The following is a 12,880-nucleotide window of genomic DNA, read 5'->3' on the forward strand; positions in this document are numbered from 1 at the left end:
GCAAGCTGCTACGTACCGCGCCACTAAGCCGCTCGACCTCCTCCACAGCGATCTGTGCGGTCCGATCACTCCGGCGACACCCGACGGCAAGCGCTACATAATGCTTGTTATCGACGACATGTCTAGGTACATGTGGGCAGTGCTGCTCGCCAACAAGTCTGATGCTGAGGACGCGTTCAGGAAGCTGTGCGCCGGTGTCGAGAACGAAGCGGGGCGGAAGATAAAGGCATTCAGGACCGATCGAGGGGGGGAGTTCACCTCGAATTCCTTCCTCGAGTTCTGCTCCGAGCGCGGCATCAAGCGTCATCTCACTGCGCCGTATAGCCCGCAGCAAAACGGCGTGGTGGAGCGCCGTAATCAGTCCATACTCGCCATGGCACGGAGCATGATGAAGGCAAAGGCTGTCCCTGCCAGGCTATGGGCTGAGGCCGTGATGACGGCCGTATTCCTCCTCAACCGCGCCTCAACGAGAAGCTTGGTGGGGCGCACGCCGTATGAGGCGTGGCACAGTGAAAGACCAGTCGTGCACTTTCTGCGGGTTTTCGGCTGCGTGGCTCACGTGAATATCACCAAACCGAACGCCGGGAAACTTGATGATCGAAGCACGATGCACGAAGATGGTGATGATTGGGTACGAGGCTGGTTCGAAGGCCTACAGGGTGTACGACCCCGTCGCTAACCGGGTGCATGTCACCCGCGACGTGGTGTTTGAAGAAGGCGCAACCTGGGGTTGGAACTCGTCCGACAACCGCGACCAGGAAGGCTCCTGCAACGATGGAGACCAGGACACGTTCGTGGTTGAAGAGTGGGAGGAGACCACTGCTGCTTCGCCAACAAGCCATGCCTCCCCTCTTTACACGCGGGACGGAGGCGCTTCTTCATCACCGTCGGGTTCTACTTTCCTGGTTCCGACCCCAGTGCCAAGATCACAGGGCTCTTCATCGGCATCGCAGTCGGTCGAGACATCCTCGACTAGCTCCACGTCGACATCTTCAACCACCTCATGCCCGCGCACTCAGCACGTCAAAGGAGGGCCTGAGCCGTGGCAGGGCCCACTGCCACCGAGGGGTGTGATCCCCGTCGAGTTCGTGTCACCCAGCTCCGGTGCGCTGCAGGCACTGGACGCAGATGACAACTCTGAGGACGCGCACAGATTCCGGGTCGTCGACAACCTCTTGTACGACGACGACGAGCTTGTAGCAGATGGCGATCTGCTGCTGGCAGTTGATGAAGAACCCTCTACGTACGGTGAAGCAGCAGAGCGTCAATAATGGAGGCGGGCGATGGCTGAGGAGCTCAAGTCCATCGCTGACAACAAGACGTGGACACTTACTGATGTGCCTCCTGGCAAGAAACCCATTGGCCTGAAGTGGGTATTCAAGATCAAGCGTGACGCGGATGGCAACATTACCAGGCACAAGGCATGACTCGTGGCGAAAGGATATGTGCAGCGCGCCGGCATTGATTTCGACGAAGTCTTTGCGCCGGTTTCACGCCTGGAGTCGGTGCGGTTCATCCTCGCCATCGCCGCACATTATGGGTGGATGGTGCACCACCTCGACGTGAAGTCTGCGTTCCTGAATGGGGACTTGGTAGAGGAAGTCTACGTCGAGCAGCCACCGGGATTCATCAGCCGAGGCAGAGAAGGCAAGGTGTACAAGCTGCACAAGGCACTGTACGGGCTTTGCCAAGCGCCTAGGGCCTGGAATGCCAAGCTCGACAGCTCATTGCTGTCGCTTGGATTCAGGTGCAGCAAGGAGGAGCACGCTGTGTACGTGCGAGGCACCAGCGATGATTTGCTGATCGTCGGAGTCTATGTGGACGACCTCGTCGTAGTGGGAGCAAACCAGGCAGAAGTTGTCAAGTTCAAGGACGAGATGGTGAGGCTCTTCAACATGAGCGATCTCGGACCACTCCACTACTACCTGGGCATAGAGGTCAGCCAGAGCGCAAGGGGCATTACATTGTGCCAGAGTACCTACGCACGCAAGATCATTGAGAAGGCAGGGCTTACGGGATGTAACTCATGCAACACTCCGATGGAGCCACGCCTCAAGCTGAGCAAGGCGAGCTCAAATCCACCAGTGGACAAGACTTTGTACCGCAGCATCGTCGGGAGTTTGAGGTACCTAGTTCACACGCGTCCTAACATTGCGTTTGCAGTTGGCTATGTAAGTCGGTTCATGGAGAAGCCCACGACTGAGCACTGGAGCGCCGTCAAACATTTGCTGAGGTACATTGCCGGAACAAAGACCCAAGGGTGTGTTTATCGCCGCGGGAAAGGAACATTGGAGTTGATCGGATACAGTGATGCCAATCACGCCGGAGACGGTGATGACAGGAAGAGCACCTCTGGCGCAATCTTCTTCCTTGGCCAGAGCCCGGTCAGCTGGCAGTCCCAGAAGCAGCGTGTGGTGGCGCTATCGTTATGTGAGGCAGAATACATCGCTGGCGCCACCGCGGCGTGCCAAGGAGTATGGCTGTCACGCCTGCTTTCAGACTTGCTGAACACAAAGGTCGTCGCGCCAATCCTCTACATCGACAACAAGTCTGCGCTTGCCCTCGCCAAGAACCCAGTACTTCATGATCGAAGCAAGCACATCGACATCCGCTTCCATTTCATTCGAGACTGTCAGCAACGGCTCGTTGGAGACGGATTTCGTCCGCACCGAAGATCAGATAGCTAATATACTCACAAAGCCACTTCCGCGCGAGCGTCTTCAGGAACTGCGGATACGAAGTGGTGTCACCAGTATTGAACCAGCACAACACATTTAGGGGGAGATTGTAGAAGAATAATTTGTAGCGCTGGTGTCTAGATTTTTTAGAGTCTAAAGTTAGTTGTGTTAGTGGTCAGCACGTCGTGGCCTTCTCGCGCGGTCGTTGCGGAAGTGCGTTGAGTAGTCTCTGCTTGCATGCAGAGTCAAATGGTGGAACTAGAAAACTGGGCATAGTGGCCACGATTTTGGCTGTGGGATGGCACAACCGCTTAGGGAGCATGGATACATGCAACTAGGGACTTAGCTCCACCTATAAATGCGTCAAATAAATAGGAATGGAAATCAGAGAAGCAGACATAATACGCTGCGCCAAAAGACTCGTGTACTCACTGTCTTCCTCATTTTTCAGTTAATTGTATTCGTAGAGAGGAAGAGACAGTTCGGGTGTTCTAGCGACGGATTGGTCCTTGCTTAGAAGCCAACACACTCAACGAGTGTTCATTACTTCCAACTGATCTTGTGTGTTGTGCATTTTCGCTTATCATGGAGTGCTTGCCAAAAGACGGTGGCCGACACTCTGGCGAACTCTGACAACTGGTATCAAAGTCGATTAGAGTCTGGGAAAAGAGATCACGATGCAGTGTCTTTGTTGGGATCACAAACGCGAGTTCATCGACGACCTGATGGACGGACGTGGTCCATCACTAAGAGACCATGATGCGGACAGCTCAGGTGGAGGTGTGGTTGTGCAGCGAGTGGTTCATGAGGTTGGTGTTGAACCAACTATCACATCCTTAATAGGAACAACTACACCGACTTGGCATCATTGATGATGCTGAGGCTCAAGGCCCGAGCGCTCAAGGCAGTAATCGATCCAGGTGGCAACATCTACATGAGGATATGGTGGCGCTATACGTGATGGCGACTGTTGTCTCAACGGAGATGATGTTGTCCATTGCCAACAAGGTGACACATCCAAGGAGGCTTGGGACGTGATCACGACCATGCGGGTCAAGGATGACTATGTCAGGAAGGCAATATGACGCGAGGATCAAAGTGTCAAGGATTACTCGATGTGTTTGGGTGGTATAGTGGCACAATTGGTGACTCACGATGCGGAGGTGGACAAGGCCACAGTGGTGGGGAATTTTCTGTCTAGTGAGTCAGAAAGGGTCAAGAAGATTGTGGTGGCGATTCAGACACTACTCGATATGTCAATACTCACATTAGCAGAGGCGACAGTGCAGTTGTACGCCATGGAGGAGGAGCTATAGCCGCCATCGATATCGGTCCATCACAACGACAAGCTCTACCTCATAGAAGCATGCATGCGAGTGACAGCACACATGGTGGCTCTAGCTGTCATGATGGTAGAAGCAGCCATACGAGAGGACACAGAGGTAACTCGAACACATCATCTTCTTCATCTGGGCAGGAGGAGGAACCAAGATCGATAATGACCAATGCATGAAGTGTGGGAAAATTGGGCATTAGGCTCGTGAATAATGGCCCTGGCCCAAGACCAAGAAGGAGCAAATGAACGTGGTTCAAGAGTAGGAGACATTGATGTTGATGAGAATCGCACATAAAATTTGACACTCCATGAGTGCTCCAAGTCGAAGCATAAATCCATTGTCCAGTCAACACCTTTCATCACAAGAGGTACTTCGACATTGGTGCATTTAAACTCAAGGATATCAGGTGTCTAGGTACACTTGCACAAAGAAGAGGCTTTCGTTCAACTTGGAGCGAGGGAGGATTGGAGGAACGTAACTCAAAGCTCTAGATCCACGACACCGTGGCCATGAACGACCACATATCAGATGAATTCTTTTCCTTGCCATAATCTTCCTTACCTCAACCTGTCCAACTTATATCCCACATAAATAGTAATTGGATATCTATACTCTCCTAATCACCCACTATTGACTATAAAAAAAATTGAGACTGGATTTCTGAATCAATTATAGACTAAAACTTGAATTACAAACCAATCCTTCTGTATCCATTTTCTTACAAATCTCGAGGACGAGATTTTTGTAAAGGGGGTAGGATTTGTAATACCCAAATTTGTAAACCATGGTAATGGAGATAATTCTCTTATTTGCTTTGTTTCAATTTAACTATGCATGTGAACAACCATATTTAAAGGGATTAAATGACTAATGTCAACTAAACAACATGTGCATCATATTGGAGTCTTGTTTGTTGTGCATATAATAATAATAGCAACACTATTAATCAAAATATACTAATAAGAAAATTGAATTGGAACCCTAAATTGAAATTTGGGATTTGAAAATGGAAATGGAAAAAGGAAAATATAAATAAAAATATACATAAATCTACCCCTTTTTAACTTGGTACTTTTATTGGTGCATAAAACATGTGTACAGTCTTCAAGTCAAATTTGAATTCAAATACCGGATTTGAAATTTGTAAAGAAAATTTAAAATAAAATAAAAAGAAAAAAGAAACATAATCCATTTGGGCTGACTGATCCGCTTTTGGCCCACGTCCCTCTCATCACGCGCGCTCGGCCTAGCTCATGGGGGTAGCGCCGACAGGAAGGGGCCACCAGACAGCCGCTCACTCTCGCTCTTCTCCTCACCCGTCCTCTGGTTCGCGGGGTCCGCTGTACAGCCAAACACACACGCTGGCAATGCTCCTTCCTTCTTCTCCCCCAAATCCGCACTGGACTCAACTAACCCACGGATTCCGGGTGCCGTTGCGGCTCATGCTCACCTGTAACTAATTAGATGAAATTCATTCTCTAACAATAAACGAATACGATTTATGTATGGATTCCGGTAAAATACCGGTACTCGATTTCATAAGAGTCGAATAGGAAGTTAAGATGAGGGTGGTATTGAAAGGGAAATGTGCCTTGGGCCATTTCTAAGTATTTTGGTAATTGAGTGCCAACACAAGTGCTTAAATGTGAATTTATGCTCATGGATGGACAAAGTGCAAATCAAGAGTAAAGGTATGTTTCTAAGCCTTAGTACATTGGTTTTATGTACTAATATACTTGTCTAAGTGTTAGAAACAGAAAGAAGAAGAAAAGAAAAGAGATGAAAAAAGGCTTGGCTGGGTACAGCCAAAACTCAGCTCGGTCTGGCACCGGACTGTCCGGTGGTGCACCGGACAGTGTCCGGTGCGCCAGGCTGACTCGGCGCGAAGTGGCCGCTCTCGGGAATTCGCCGACGGCGTACGGCTAAAATTCACCGGACTGTCCGGTGTACACCGGACTGTCCGGTGAGCCAACGGTCGGCCGCGCAATCTGCGCGGGACACGTGGCCGAGCCAACGGCTAGAAGGGGGCACCGGACTGTCCGGTGTGCACCGGACATGTCCGGTGCGCCAACGGCTCTCTGGCGGCCAACGGTCGGCTGCGCCATTTTAGGAAGGAAATCGGGCACCGGACAGTGTCCTGTGTGCACCGGACTGTCCGGTGCACCCGACGACAGAAGGCAAGATTGGCCTTCCAGATTTGCTCTCAACGGCTCCTAGCTGCCTTGGGACTATAAAAGGGACCCCTAGGCGCATGGAGGAGTAAACCAAGCAACCTTAGAGCATTCTTGATCATCCACACTCAGTCTTTGCGCATTCGTTTGTCATTCTCAGTGATTCGAGCTCCGTTCTAGTGAGAACTTTGAGATAGTCTTTTGAGCTCGATTCTTGGCCGTGTGTGTGCGCATTTTGCTGTGGATTTGTGTGTGTTGCTTCTCTCCCTTACTCCGTGCTTCTTTGTGAACTTCAAGTGTAAGGGCGAGAGACTCCAAGTTGTGGAGATTCCTCGCGAACGCGATAAGAAAAGAAAAGCATAACACTGTGGTATTCAAGTTGATCATTGGATCACTTGAGAGGAGTTGAGTGCAACTCTCATCCGTCGGGACGCCACAACGTGGAGTAGGCAAGTTTTGTACTTAGCCGAACCACGAGATAAACCACTGTGTCTTCTCTGTGTTGAACTTCTTGTGGTTATCGTATTGTGCAAGATCTTCTCTCTAGCCACTTGGCATTAACTGTGCTAACGCTTAATCAAAGTTTTGTGGCTTAGATTTTTAAGTTTTACAGGATCACCTATTCACCCCCCCCTCTAGGTGCTCTCAATTGATATCGGAGCCGTTCTCTTCAAGAAAGGGACTAACTGCCCGAAGAGATGGATCCTAAGGGCAAGGGGATGGTGATCAACGACAAGGAGAAGGAGACCTTCGTCAACGAGCCCAATGATGACAAGCCCACAGACTCAGGCTCGGGCCACAAAAGAAAAGACGGGAGGAAGAAGAAGACAAGGCGCATCAAGAAAATTGTCTACTATGACAGCGACGAATCTTCCTCCTCCCAAAAGGACGACGACGACCACGATAGACGAAAGACGGTTAACTCAAACTTTTCTTTCGATTATTCGCGCATCCCGCATAGTTCAAATGCTCAATTGCTCCCCATTCCACTTGGCAAGCCCCCTCACTTTGATGGAGAGGACTACGGATTTTGGAGCCACAAAATGCGTACTCACCTGTTTTCTCTCCATCCAAGCATTTGGGAGATTGTGGAAAGTGGAATGAAATTTGATAGCTCGGATAGCCCTGTGTTTATTAATGAACAGATTCATAAAAATGCACAAGCCACTAATGTGTTGCTAGCCTCGTTGTGCAGGGACGAGTATCACAAGGTGAGCGGCTTGGACAATGCCAAGCAGATCTGGGACACCCTCAAGATCTCTCATGAGGGAAACGACGTCACCCTGCTCACCAAAATGGAGTTGGTGGAAGGCGAGCTTGGACGGTTCGCGATGATAAGGGGCGAGGAGCCGACACAAACATACAACCGGCTCAAGACCCTTATCAACAAAATAAGGAGCTACGGGAGCACGCGATGGATAGACCACGACGTCGTCCGCCTAATGCTAAGGTCATTTACCGTTCTTGATCCTCATTTAGTGAACAATATTCGTGAAAATCCCAGGTACACCAAGATGTCGCCCGAAGAAGTTCTTGGGAAATTCGTTAGCGGGCGAATGATGATCAAGGAGGCGAGATACGTGGACGACGCCTTGAATGGTCCGATCAACGAGCCGCAACCTCTTGCTCTCAAGGCAACACGAAGCAAGGAGGCGCTACCTAGCAAGGTGGCATAGATTGAGGCGGCCGGACTTAATGATGAAGAGATGACTCTCATCATCAAAAGATTCAAGACTGTGCTTAAAGGTCGCAAGGGACAGCCAAGCAAGACCAAAGCCAAGGGGAAGCGCTCATGCTTCAAATGCGGTAAGCTTGGTCATTTTATTGCTAACTGTCCCGACAATGATAGTGACCAGGATCAAGGGAATAAGAGGGAGAAAAAGAAGAACTATAAGAAGGCAAAGGGCGAGGCTCATCTTGGCAAGGAGTGGGATTCGGACTGCTCCTCGTCCGACTCCGACAATGAGGGACTCGCCGCCACTGCCTTCAACAAGTCATCCCTCTTCCCCAACGAGCATCACACTTGCCTCATGGCAAGGGAGAAGAAAGTAAGCACTCCTAATACTAGTACTTATGCTTCTTCAAGTGAGGATGAGTCTAGTGATGATGATGAGATAGATTACTCATGCTTATTCAAGGGATTAGATAGAACTAAGGTAGACAAAATTAATGAATTGATTGATGCCTTGAATGATAGGAATATACTGTTAGAAAAGCAAGAGGATTTGTTGTATGAAGAACATGATAAATTTGTAGAAGCTCAGAAATCTCTTGCTCTAGAAATTAAGAGGAATGAAATGCTCTCTAGTGAATTATCTTCTTGTCATAAAACTATTGCTAAGCTAAAAAGTTTTAATGATGATTTAAATGCTAAACTAGAAGTAGCTAGTAAATCTAATTCTTGTGTAGAAATTGTTGAAACTTGTAATAGGTGTAAAGATTTTGACATTGATGCTTGTAGTGATCATTTAGTTTCAATCTCTAAATTAAATGAGGAATTAGCTAGTCTTAATGCCCAACTTAAGACTAGCAAGAATGAATTTGACAAGCTAAAATTTGCAAGGGATGCCTACACGATTGGTAGACACCCCTCAATTAAGGATGGACTTGGCTACAAGAGGGAAGCCAAGAACTTGACAAGCCATAAGGCCCCCATCTCCGCCAAGGAGAAAGGAAAGGCCCCTATGGCTAGTAGTGTGCAAAAGAACCATGCTTTTATGTACCATGATAGGAGACAATCTAGAAATGCTTATAGGAGTTGTAATGCATATAATGCCTTTGATTCTCATGCCATGTTTGCTTCTAGTTCTTCTTATGTGCATGATAGAAATGTTGATAGGAGAAATGCTGTTCATAATTTGCCTAGGAGAAATGTTGTTAATGTTCCTAGGAAAGTAAATGAACCTTCTACAATATATCATGTTTTAAATGCTTCTTTTGCTATTTGTAGAAAGGATAGGAAGATAGTTGCTAGAAAATTAGGGGCAAGATGCAAGGGAGACAAAACTTGCATTTGGGTCCCTAAGGATATTTGTGCTAACCTTGCAGGACCCAACATGAGTTGGGTACCTAAGACCCAAGCCTAAATTTGCCTTGCAGGTTTATGCATCCGGGGGTTCAAGCTGGATTATTGACAGCGGATGCACAAACCATATGACGGGGGAGAAGAAGATGTTCACCTCCTACGTCAAAAACAAAGATTCCCAAGATTCAATAATATTCGGTGATGGGAATCAAGGCAAGGTAAAAGGGTTAGGTAAAATTGCAATCTCAAATGAGCACTCTATCTCTAATGTGTTTTTAGTAGAGTCTCTTGGATATAATTTGCTATCTGTTAGTCAATTATGCAATATGGGATATAACTGTTTGTTTACAAATATAGATGTGTCTGTCTTTAGAAGATGTGATGGTTCACTAGCTTTTAAGGGTGTACTAGACGGCAAGCTTTACCTAGTTGATTTTGCAAAAGAAGAGGCCGGTCTAGATGCATGCTTAATGGCTAAGACTTGCATGGGCTGGCTGTGGCATCGCCGCTTAGCACATGTGGGGATGAAGAACCTCCACAAGCTTTTAAAGGGAGAACATGTGATAGGTTTAACCAATGTTCATTTCGAAAAAGATAGACCTTGTGCAGCTTGTCAAGCAGGGAAACAAGTGGGAGGCTCTCATCACACCAAAAATGTGATGACAACATCAAGACCCCTGGAGCTGCTACATATGGACCTCTTCGGACCCGTCGCCTATCTGAGCATAGGAGGAAGTAAGTATGGTCTAATTATTGTTGATGACTTTTCCCGCTTCACTTGGGTGTTCTTTTTGCAGGATAAGTCTGAAACCCAAGGGACCCTCAAGCGCTTCCTAAGGAGAGCTCAAAATGAGTTTGAGCTCAAAGTGAAAAAGATAAGGAGCGACAACGGGTCCGAGTTCAAGAACCTTCAAGTGGAGGAATTTCTTGAAGAGGAGGGGATCAAGCACGAGTTCTCCGCTCCCTACACACCTCAGCAAAATGGTGTGGTAGAGAGGAAGAACAGGACGCTCATAGATATGGCGAGGACTATGCTTGGAGAATTCAAGACCCCCGAGTGCTTTTGGTCGGAAGCCGTGAACACGGCTTGCCACACCATCAACAGGGTCTACCTTCACCGCCTCCTCAAGAAGACTTCGTATGAGCTACTAACCGGTAACAAACCCAATGTATCTTACTTTCGTGTATTTGGGAGCAAGTGCTACATTCTAGTAAAGAAGGGTAGAAATTCTAAATTTGCTCCCAAAGCTGTAGAAGGGTTTTTGTTAGGTTATGACTCAAATACAAAGGCGTATAGAGTCTTCAACAAATCATCGGGTTTGGTTGAAGTCTCTAGCGACGTTGTATTTGATGAGACTAATGGCTCTCCAAGAGAGCAAGTTGTTGATTGTGATGATGTAGATGAAGAAGATGTTCCGACGGCCGCTATACGAACCATGGCGATTGGAGAAGTGCGGCCACAGGAACAAGATGAACGAGATCAACCTTCTTCCTCAACAACGGTGCATCCCCCACCTCAAGATGATGAACAGGTTCATCAAAAGGAGACGTGTGATCAAGGGGGAGCACAAGATGTTCATGTGATGGAGGAAGAAGCGCAACCGGCACCTCCAACCCAAGTTCGAGCAATGATTCAAAGGGATCATCCCGTCGACCAAATTCTGGGTGATATTAGCAAGGGAGTAACTACTCGATCTCGATTAGTTAATTTTTGTGAGCATTACTCTTTTGTCTCTTCTATTGAGCCTTTCAGGGTAGAAGAGGCCTTGCTAGATCCAGATTGGGTGTTGGCCATGCAGGAGGAGCTCAACAACTTCAAGCGCAATGAAGTTTGGACACTGGTGCCTCGTCCTAAGCAAAATGTTGTGGGAACCAAGTGGGTGTTTCGCAACAAACAAGACGAGCACGGAGTGGTGACGAGGAACAAGGCTCGACTTGTGGCAAAAGGTTATGCCCAAGTCGCAGGTTTGGACTTTGAGGAGACTTTTGCTCCTGTGGGTAGGCTAGAGTCCATTCGTATCTTGCTAGCATATGCCGCTCACCATTCTTTCAGGTTATACCAAATGGATGTGAAAGAGCGCTTTCCTCAATGGGCCTATCAAGGAGGAGGTGTACGTGGAGCAACCTCCTGGATTCGAGGATGAACGGTACCCCGACCACGTGTGTAAGCTCTCTAAGGCGCTCTATGGACTTAAGCAAGCCCCAAGAGCATGGTATGAATGCCTTAGAGACTTCTTAATTGCTAATGCTTTCAAGGTTGGGAAAGCCGATCCAACTCTTTTTACTAAGACTTGCGACGGTGATCTTTTTGTGTGCCAAATTTATGTCGATGACATAATATTTGGTTCTACTAACCAAAAGTCTTGTGAAGAGTTTAGCAGGGTTATGATGCAGAAATTCGAGATGTCGATGATGGGCGAGTTGAACTACTTCCTTGGGTTTCAAGTGAAGCAACTCAAGGACGGCACCTTCATCTCCCAAACAAAGTACACGCAAGACTTGCTAAAGCGGTTTGGGATGAAGGACGCCAAGCCCGCAAAGACTCCGATGGGAACCGACGGACAGACTGACCTCAACAAAGGAGGTAAGTCCGTTGATCAAAAAGCATACCAGTCCATGATAGGTTCTTTGCTTTATTTATGTGCTAGTAGACCGGATATTATGCTTAGCGTATGCATGTGTGCTAGATTTCAATCCGATCCTAAGGAGTGTCACTTAGTGGCGATGAAGCGAATTCTTAGATATTTAGTCGCTACGCCTTGCTTCGGGATCTGGTATCCTAAGGGGTCTAACTTTGACTTAATTGGATACTCAGATTCCGACTATGCTGGATGTAAGGTCGATAGGAAGAGTACATCGGGACGTGCCAATTCTTAGGAAGGTCCCTGGTGTCATGGAATTCTAAGAAACAAACCCCTATTGCCCTATCCACCGCTGAGGCCGAGTATGTTGCCGCAGGGCAGTGTTGCGCGCAACTACTTTGGATGAGGCAAACCCTTCGGGACTTTGGCTACAATCTGAGCAAAGTCCCACTCCTATGTGACAATGAGAGTGCCATCCGCATGGTGGAAAATCCTGTTGAACACAGCCGCACAAAGCACATTGACATCCGGCATCACTTTCTGAGAGACCACCAGCAAAAGGGAGATATCGAAGTGTTTCATGTTAGCACCGAGAACCAGCTAGCCGATATCTTTACCAAGCCTCTAGATGAGAAGACCTTTTGCAGGCTGCGTAGTGAGCTAAATGTCTTAGATTCGCGGAACTTGGATTGAATTGTAGCATACATGTATTTATGCTCTTGATCATGTTTCTTTTTGCATTTTGTTGCTTAGTATGGTGCTCAAGTTGTACAAACACTCCCTGGACCTCACAAGTCCGTTGCAAAGTGATGCACAGTTTTAGGGGGAGATGTGTTACAACTTGACCCTTTGAGACTAACCATATGCTTGAGTTTGCTTGATTTAGTCTCGAAGGAGAATTGAAAGGGAAAAGGTGGACTTGGACCATGCAAGACTTCCACTGCACTCCGATGAAAAGAGTAACTTTTCCAAGTTCATCTTTTAACTCTTATTGCCTATTTGCTCTTAATTGAAGATTTTGGTGAGGCAATGGGGTTAAAGGGCCAAGATTGATTCCGTTTTGGTGCTTGATGCCAAAGGGGGAGAA

This window comes from Zea mays, chromosome 5 (assembly GCF_902167145.1).
Source record: "Zea mays cultivar B73 chromosome 5, Zm-B73-REFERENCE-NAM-5.0, whole genome shotgun sequence".
Lineage (NCBI taxonomy): Eukaryota > Viridiplantae > Streptophyta > Magnoliopsida > Poales > Poaceae > Zea > Zea mays.